We start from the raw sequence: 9820 nt of genomic DNA on the forward strand, positions 1-9820 counted from the left end.
AAATGAAAGTGATAATAGGAGTGAGGATGGGATAGGAATGAGTAATAAAAGTGAAAACAAAAACTTGAAAGTAAAAACAATTTCAAATAGATTTCAAAATTGTCACATCCCGGATCGGCTCCGCCGTAGCACGATATTGTCCACTTTGGGCTCCCCTCTCTGCCCTCACGGTTTTGTTTTTGGGAACTTACGAGCAACTTCCCAGTGGGTCATCCATCCTGGCATTGCTCTAGCCCAAACTCGCTTAACTTCGGAGTTCCCATGACTCTGAAGCCATTGAGCTTCCAAAAGGCCTTGTGCTAGATGGAGGCGGGTATGTACATATAAGGCATATCACCCTCTCTCCGTTGGTCAATGTGAGATATTACAGTCCACCCCCCTTAGGGGCCCGACGTCCTCGTTGACACACTCACACCACACGGCAGAGTGGCTATGATACCAAATTGTCAGGACCCGACCCAAATTCCACTTTGGAATTCGAGCCAAACCCTGTGTGTGTCCGACACCTGGCGGGTGCCGGGCACAAATGATTAAATTACAGGGAAGACTCTGCCGAACTCTGCCGAATTTTCGGCAGAAGTCGAACTTGAAATAAATTGAATTTTAACTAGAAGGGCAATTTAGTCATTTGTGCACGGCACCCGCTAGATGTCGGACACACACAGGGTTTGGCTCGAATTCCAAAGAGAAATTTGGGTCGGGTCCTGTCAGAAATGCATTGCATGATGAGTTTAATTGATTTAAGTTGATTATATAGCGAGATGACAAACACTGCGAGTGTAGAAAATATGTAGTAATTAATGAAAGAAGATTAAACGCACCATAATCATTTATTTATAACGATTTACTACAATATTTTACACTTTATACATATACATGAGTGACTTAGTACCACATAGAGTTCTTATATAAGGTTAAAGTTTGAGTTATTTACACTAACACCTCCTGAGGTTTTCGGCTTTCTCACAAAACTTCTTGAGGTTTTAGAAATTACAAGAACACCCCCTGAGGTTTTAAATTGTTTTCACAAAACTCCTATTCATTGATTTTTCATCCAAAGATTGATGGTTTTATACAAAAAAAATTCTCCAAATGACAAAGTTGGCCTTTGAGATTAGATTGCATATACTTGATTGAGGTTAATTTTGTCATTTACATAAGTTTTTTTTTTCTTCAATGAAATCATCAATTTTTGGACAAACAATCAACGAAAAGGGTTTTTGTGAAAACAAACTGAAATCTCAGGGGGTGTTCATGTAATTTTTGAGACCTGAGGGGGTTTTGTGAAAACACAAGAAACCCCATGGGGTGTTAGTGTAAATAAGTCTTCAAAATTTTCATTGTCTTCATCATCTCGATATTATCGATATTCTAGTGATATTATAGAAATATTTTCGCCAAATGTTGTTGAAGTGTGAGAGAAATTATCGATGTCGATATTTTCCGATATTATTGATATTTATACGATATGTGTATGGATAAGTTCAAAAATATCCTTGACCCGAAAAAATGATAATATCCTCAATATTTCGTCAATATTATCAATATTTTAGACTATATATGCCTGGTCGCAATACGATTCAAATAATAATCCGAACCATCTTATATTTGTTTAGGTTTTTAATAATTATGCATACAAAAAACAAGCTTAAAATGAAATAGCCATTCATTATTATCATATAAAAGTTTTAGTATTTATTAGGAAGTGTATTTGCGTACCTATTTATTTGATCATAATTATGTAGAGTCATAAGAATTATTAGTAACATAGAGGATTTACTGAAAGATAGAGAGTGAGTACTTACTGTGAAGATTTCTTGATGGAAAATTGCAGAGATGTAAGAGTGAAATAGAAGTTGTCAGAGGAAAATTGATTTTCAAAATTATATATTTGGCTGGCTTCTGCCTTACTTTACAAAAGAATGAATACAATGTTTCTATACTGGGTAAAACCCTAGACTAGACAAAACCCTAGACAGAGGAGGTCCTTATCCATTGCCAGCGAGGACCATTGTACGACTACAATCTTGATGCTTATCAGGATTCAGGAGGAGTGTTGTGCTCAGCATTTGAATCTTTTGTCTGGGTGTTGAGTAGATTGAATACAGGGTGTGTTCAGTGAATTTAAGAGTGTGGTTAACACTTACAAGAGAGTTTGAGTATTTATAATCATAGTAATATAGCTGACAATATCGTTGCTTTACAAAATGACTAGACAACAGTCAACGGAGTGTGTCACAGTGGAATAGGGCTTTAATTTGCATACCAGTGATCTCAAATTCGAATCCTATGACACTTTGTGTGTGAGAGATCCTCTCTTGTAGTTGAGATTATTGCTTGTATTCAAATATAACTAATCCACATGTGAGTAGCACGTGACTTAGTAGCTAACACCAGAGGTTGTATTATTATAATGATCTTCGATGTGACTAATATTTGCAAAGAACGTCGTTAAATGAAGGCCTAAAATAAATAGAGGATGCGAATATTGTACTATATTGTATTATTAGAGGCACACGCAAAGTTTTGCAAAGGAAAATAAGGTGCACCCTTGCTACTCACTCAGCATACCCAGGTCGATACAAACCCAGCAAACAGACTTTGAATACACCTCAGCATGTATATATTATTACATACCCATCCACTGTACAGTCCTATATATACTCATTTTACACAATGGATAAAACCTAGGGTTTTAGCTGCAGGGCTTACATGTATACCGTTTATATAGGGGACGTGGGTCAATTGCTCAAACTTAGCTCGAATGGTTTATATAGGGGATGGAGCTTCCAAGTGGACGTTGGGTTATAAACACTTGCACGTTATGAACAAAACTGAAGGCTAACTCAAACTCAAAGTCACAAAATCTGAAGGCTTTCAATTTTAGTTTTTATTTTTTATTTTTTGTGCTAAAGTATAGAGGAAAATGAGAGTGATAATAGGAGTGAGGATGAGATGAAAGGGAATGATGGGATAGGAGTGAGTAATAATAAAAGTGAAAATAAAAACTTGAAAGTAAAAATAATTTCAAATAGATTTCAATTTTTCGTTTTTGTTTTCACTTTTGTTACTCCTCCCTCCAATGCTCCCATCTCATCTTCCATCTCAATCCCATTCACTCTTCTTATTCTCACTTCCATTCTCCCTCTTTTTTCTCTGCACTCTAGCACAAGAAATGAAAACTAAAAACTAAAATTTGAAATGTGCCCTAAGCAATTAAATATATAATAAAGGGTTAATACAAAACTGACGCAATTGAATTGGTAATCAAACCTTCAGCAAATCAAAGTATATAACCTACAAAATGGGTCTGCATGTTTTTTCGGCTGAAGTCAAATAAATCGAAAAAAAAAAACTTCAATAATTAAATTCTAATTAAATACAACGAAATTAAAGACCAATTAAATGGTACCAAACAGAAAATTAACAGCAACCATTTCAAATGATAACAATTTGCATTGCACCAACGTCCAAAACAATGATATTAAAAATAAATTTTCTTTTGAAATATCTAATAAAATCAAAGCAAGTTAACCAACAACACTTCAAAATTTCAGTTTTCCGACAAATCAAATAATAAATTAACTTTATTTTGAAATACTCACAAAAATCCAACAATCCCCCACATATTAAAAAAAAAAAAAAAAAATTAGGGCAAAAGTGAAAATTCATTCTTTTTTTTTTTTTTGTCAATAAGCAAAGTGAAAAGTTAATGCATCAGAATTGGTGTCTTTTGGACTAGCCTTAGGATATGACAGTCATGAGCCGCAAAAATTTGGTGAAAATAATATTTTCTATGAACCAAGATTTCTATTGTGAGTCCTCTCGAACTCACAACCACATTAAATTATCGGATTCAAGTTTGTTCAAGCAGATTGGTGCGAATGGGCTGCCTAAGCTCACTTGGATATTCACGAGTACTACCTAAACTCTCATAGGAAATGGCTGCATTTCCACACTCTTATAGGTGAATCCATCAATAGTGCACTGTAATCAAGTACCCCACCTATAAGTCCAACCTCACTATCTACACCACAGGGAGGAATTCTTAGTCATATAAATTTGATATTGCAGGCCAGATCAACAAGTAACTTGTTCTTACCCATATGAACCTACACATCGGCTGTTGACCACTGATACATGCATAAGTCCCCATCCCCCTCGATGTATCACTCACTAGCTTTCGACATAGTGATTTTGTCAGAGGATCAATCAAGTTCATCTCTGACATTAAAAAAATCTAGGGATATCACTCCAGTCTCAAGCATATTGTTTTTCCCATTATAAGTTCTATTATGAGCTCGGGCTATTGCAGCTTGACAATCCGTTCTCTTGCACCCAATGACCCAAGGAAATTATGGTCCAATAAATAAAACTGATTTAAATATCATCATTTTTTACTCTCCAATATCAAAACACTATTTCGGTTATTAAAAATAAATTAAAAAAACATATAAGATAAAGCTGAGAAACCAAACAACCACCACCATTATCCGATAGAGAGAGGCAGAATTATCCAACGCCAGGAGAACAGGACTGTGCAGCCTGAATATCACAGTGCATAGACAGACAAAGCTGACCTCTTCCATAAAGGGATATCTGACAAGATATTCTCACAATATTAATGCAGACATTTCAAAGTTGGTTTTCTTCCATTAAGGGACATAGCCAAGATGTTGTTACACCACATGGCCTCAAATTTATAATTTACATTGACATTGTAAATAAAATAAAATAATAACAAAATACTTATGGCGTGTAGTCAAAGATCTCTATGTCATTATTATTTTGTTATTATTTCGGTCTCCATTCATACTTGAGTAGAATAATAGTTTTAGGTTGATGTGTGTAGTCACTGTCCTTAAGAGTAGATTTCGCCCATTGGAGACAATACCTTGGTGTAGTTAGGTTGTATAGTGCCCCACCTTCCATCACCATCACTGCCACTGCCACCACCACCACCACAACCACCGCCAGCAACATCACCATCACCGCCACCACCACCGCCGCCGTCGCCACCACTCCCACCTCCACCACCTCACTCCTACTACCACCACCTCCACCGCTACCTCCCCCACCATCACCCACAAACCACCATCGCCATCACCACCGTTATCACCCCTAAACCCTTTGTTTTTTGAGTGTTATAAACTCCATTAAAATCAATAATAAAACTCTAACAAACTGAGTTAAAATTTATACATGAATTCAGTCAAAATCTATGTTAGAGTTTGTAGAATTCGGTCAAACTCAATTAAATTCAATTAAACTCCATAAACTTTATAACTCTTTTAAAATCAATTTAAATCTAAATTGAATACACGTCCTGTGTGTGTGAGAGACCCCTTCTTGTAGTTGAGATTATTGCTTGTATTCAAATATAACTAATCAACATGTGAGTAGCACGTGACTTACTAGAGGTAATATTTGCACAAAAAAATAGAGGATGTGAATATTGTACTACATTACTAGTGAGTCCTCCAATGGATCTCTTAAAGCTCCCTCTCTGGATTTTTGTGTGTGCATGTTCGAATGCTTGGAAATTATTTAAGACAGTTAAGGTTTTGTTTTTAAGGAGCTAATATTCGAATTCTAAATGTTTTCTTTTTGGCCAAAGTTAACTTAGGAAGGGAGAAGGGGGGTTTATTATACACCTACTACGTACCAAGATGTCATGGGACTATTAGTTAAGGCTCTTTTTTACTGGTCTAGACCATATTGCCCCTCAACTAAAAAAAAAGTGGTGACTGCGCCATTCTCGGGAGACATATATCACTAGCTATGTCATTTAATCTTCCCCTGAGAAATGGAACACTTCAATAATAGTAAAACCACCTACCTTTATATAGGAAATATATAATAGCAACAAATTCAATATAATTCCAAAGCCTTAACGTTTTCTGATCTCTCACATAAAATTTAGGGAGAAAAAAAATAGAAATAGTGTGCATTTTAGTATTGTTGATGTATTATATGTTTAATGGGTTTTTACTCGTTTTTGAAAAAAGAATTTTTGTGTGGTGGTAGCACCATGTAGCACTATATAGGATAATTATACGTACCGTACATAAGTCGTGTACTTATATTTCTTTTCCTTACACTTCATTAATTCAAACAAAATAAGAAAATATAGATTTCTACATATATTTCTGTGCATATGCTCCACCACTTGCCATCACGGTCGTGCCAATAATTTCCAAATGTGAAAGAACTTTATCATCAGAGGCTGCAATGGAAGCTCAAGGTCAATCGTATTATTAGAGGCACACGCAAACAGTTTAAAGAACTTTATTCGCACGCAGAAAATCACTCAGCACACCCAGGTCGATACAAAACCAGCACAGACTTGGAACACACCAGCATATATATATATATTATTACAGACCCATCCACAACTCCTTTGACTCATATGTATACCGTTATACCATTGAATACAAATATCTTTTCTCTCTGAATTCTGAAACTTTCCTTTTTCGTGCAATTCTCTTCATAACCAACTCAGTTTCTTCCGTACACATATGAGTTCTTTTGTACGGAGGATCATGTGGACGTTGGTCAATTGCTCAAACTTAGCCCGCGAATGGTTTATATAGGGGATGGAGCTTCCAAGTGGACGTTGGGTTATAAACACTTGCACGTTATGGACAAAACTGAAGGCTCTCAAACTCTAAGTTACAAAATCTGACCCGTTTGATAACCATTTCAATTTTAGTTTTTAGTTTTCATTTTTTGAACTAGAGTATAGAGGAAAATGAAAGTGATAATAGGAGTGAGGATGAGATGAGAGGGAATGATGGGATAGGAATGAGTAATAAAAGTGAAAACAAAAACTTGAAAATAAAAACAATTTCAAATAGATTTCAATTTTTAGTTTTTGTTTTCACATCCTCCCATCCTCCCATCTCATCTTCCATCTCAATCCTATTCACTCTTCTTATTCTCAGTTCCATTCTCCCTCTTTTTCCTCTGTATTCTAACACAAGAAATAAAAACTAAAAACTAAAATTTTAATGTTTATTAGAAATTGTATTTGTGTAACTATTTATTTGATCATATAATTATGTAGAGTCATAAGAATTATTAGTAACATAGAGGATTTACTGAAAGATAGAAAGTGAGTGGTCACCCTCGTTTGGTTTGAGTTGTGTAGTTGTTGTTTTGGGTTTTGGGGTTCTTTCCCCCCTGTTTCATCAAAAAAAAAGAAAAAAAAAGATAGAAAGTGAGTACTTACTGTGAAGATTTCTTGATGGAAAATTGCAGAGATGTAAGAGTGAAAGAGAAGTTGTCTGAGGAAAAAATTGATTCTGAAAATTATATATTTGACTGGCTTCTGCCTTACTTTACAAAAGAATGAATACAATGTTTCTATACTGGGTAAAACCCTAGACTAGACAAAACCCTAGACAGAGGAGGTCCTTATCCATTGCCAGCGAGGACCATTGTACGACTACAATCTTGATGCTTATTGCTTGAATTCAAATACAACTAATCAACGTGTAAGTAGCACGTGACTTAGTAGCTAACACTAGAGGTTGTGTTATTAAATGAAGACCTAAAGGATGTGACTAATCTTAGAGGCACACGCAAACAGTTTAAAGAACTTTATTCCCTCCAATCCTCCCGTCTCATCTTCCATCTTAATTTCATTCACTCTTCTTATTCTCACTTCCATTCTCCCTCTTGTTCCTCTGTACTCAAACGTGCCCTAAGCAATTAAATCTATAATAAAGGGTGAGTACAAAACTGACGCAATGGGTCTGCATGTTTTTTCGGCTGAAATCAAATAAATTGAAAAAAAAAAAATTCAATTAAATGCTAATTAAATACAACGAAATTGAAGACCAATTAAATGGTACTAAACAGAAAATTAACAGCAACCATTTCAAATGATAACAATTGCATTGCACCAACGTCCAAAACAATGATATTAAAAATAAATTTTGTTCTGAAATATCTATAATAAAATCAAATCAAGTTAACCAACAACACTTCAAAATTTCAGTTTTCCGATAAATCAAATAATAAATTAACTTTATTTTGAAATACTCACAAAAATCCAACAATCCCCCACATATTTTTTTTAAAAAAAAAAAATAAGGAAAGTTAATTTTTTTTATTTATTTTTTTTGGTTTTTTTGTCAATAAGCAAAAGTGAAAATTCAATGCATCAGAACTGGTGTCTTTTGGACTATGAAAGCCTTAGAATATGATAGTCATGAGCCACACAAATTTGGTGAAAATAATATTTTCTATGAACTAAGATTTTTTATTGTGAGTCCCTCCTGGACTCAAAACCCACATTAAATTATCAGATTCAAGTTTGTTCAAGCGAATTGGTGCGAATGGGCAATGCGCCCACTTGGATATTCACGAGTATTGCCTAAGCTCTCGTAGGAAGCGGCCGCATTTCCACACTCTTATAGGTGAATCCATCAAGAATGCACTGTAATCAAGCACCCCATCTATAAGTTCAACCTCACTATATCTGCACCATAGGGAGGAATTCTTAGTCATATAAATTTGATAGTGCAGGCCAGATCAACCAGTAACTTGTTCTTACCCATATGAACCTATACATAGGCTGTTGACCATTGATACATGCAAAAGTCCCCATCCCCTTCGATGTATCACTCACTAGCTTTCGACATAGTGATTTTGTCAGAGGATTAATCAAGTTCATCTCTGACATAAAAATAAAAATAAAATAAAAAAAAATCTAGGGATATCACCCCAGTGTGTCAAGCATGTTGTTTTTCCCATTATAAGTTCTATTATGAGCTCGGGCTACTGCAGCTTGACAATCCCCTTCTCTTGCACCCTATAACCCAATGAAATTGTGGTCCAAGAAATAAAACTGGTTTAAATATCATCATTTTATACTTCTCCAATATCAGAACACTATTTCGGTCATTAAAAATAAATTAAAAAAACATTTAAGATAAAGCTAAGTTCATTGCAAGGTAATCCTCTTCTGCCCATTTTTGAAGTTAAAAATTCTGCTTAGTGTTTATTTCTTATTGCCTTTTGAAGTAACAATCACAAGGAGTGCTTGAATTCATTGTAACTTGTAAGCCTTGTGCTCATGTGTGTTAGCCTTAGATATTGGGCTAAAACTACAAATCTTACCTTTAAAAGGTGGGGAAGGATAACAAGAAAGGTTCGGATATTTGTATTGCATGTTGCTGTTAGTGGTACTCATCTATGGAATGACAGGGAGGAGATGGCCTGTGATGAAGCTGAGCTTGGAGCAGATGAATTTGCGGAAAGGATGCATAGTCAAGAAAAATTACAGGAGCAGGTAATGTCTGTTCAAATATAACAACTATAATGGTAAAGGTGGATGTTACCAGAGGTAAATATTTTTCAGCAACTGGAGATGCTAAAGCACATGCGGAAATTTCCCTTGGATGATCAATCTGCAATCCTTGAGAAGGTATGTGGCTGTATATTATCTCTTAGCTCACATTCGATTAAGAATTTGGAACTCGAACGACAGAAAGTTTGGTTTTGTTTTATCTAATTGGATGGGAGTTTAGGAAGGCGAATGCAATCCCAACTTGAGATTCAAAGAACAACAAAGCCAATGTATTCTGAATAACATATTGTTTCGCAGCTGTATTGCGTCAGCAGATGGAAAATGCCGATTTTGACAGTGCTGCATCAGTTTTGTCTTCAGAGCAGATTCAAGAGATTGTTCGGAGGAGGGTGTCTCCTTTATTTAAGCCAAGGTAGATTGGAACATGTATCAGTGATGCAATGTAGTTTGTTTTCAGACTGGCAGGCTCTCTATGTAGCTGTTGTTTATTGTAGTAATTGCTCA

At 35.4% G+C, this 9820-nt stretch overlaps 1 long non-coding RNA gene across 2 annotated transcripts; it reads left to right on the forward strand.

Moving 5' to 3' along the window:
• Positions 1–8945: 8945 nt before the first annotated feature.
• Positions 8946–9452, forward strand: LOC148296841 (uncharacterized). 2 transcript variants are annotated; one of them, XR_015833463.1, is made up of 3 exons: positions 8946–8960; positions 9214–9298; positions 9368–9452. It is a non-coding gene; the product is annotated as an uncharacterized LOC148296841 (long non-coding RNA). The 2 variants fall into 2 exon arrangements; XR_015833464.1 differs by lacking the exon at positions 8946–8960 and adding an exon at positions 9041–9135.
• Positions 9453–9820: the final 368 nt, after the last annotated feature.

This window comes from Prunus avium, chromosome 2 (genome assembly GCF_965620075.1).
Source record: "Prunus avium chromosome 2, drPruAviu1.hap1.1, whole genome shotgun sequence".
In the NCBI taxonomy this organism is placed as follows: domain Eukaryota; kingdom Viridiplantae; phylum Streptophyta; class Magnoliopsida; order Rosales; family Rosaceae; genus Prunus; species Prunus avium.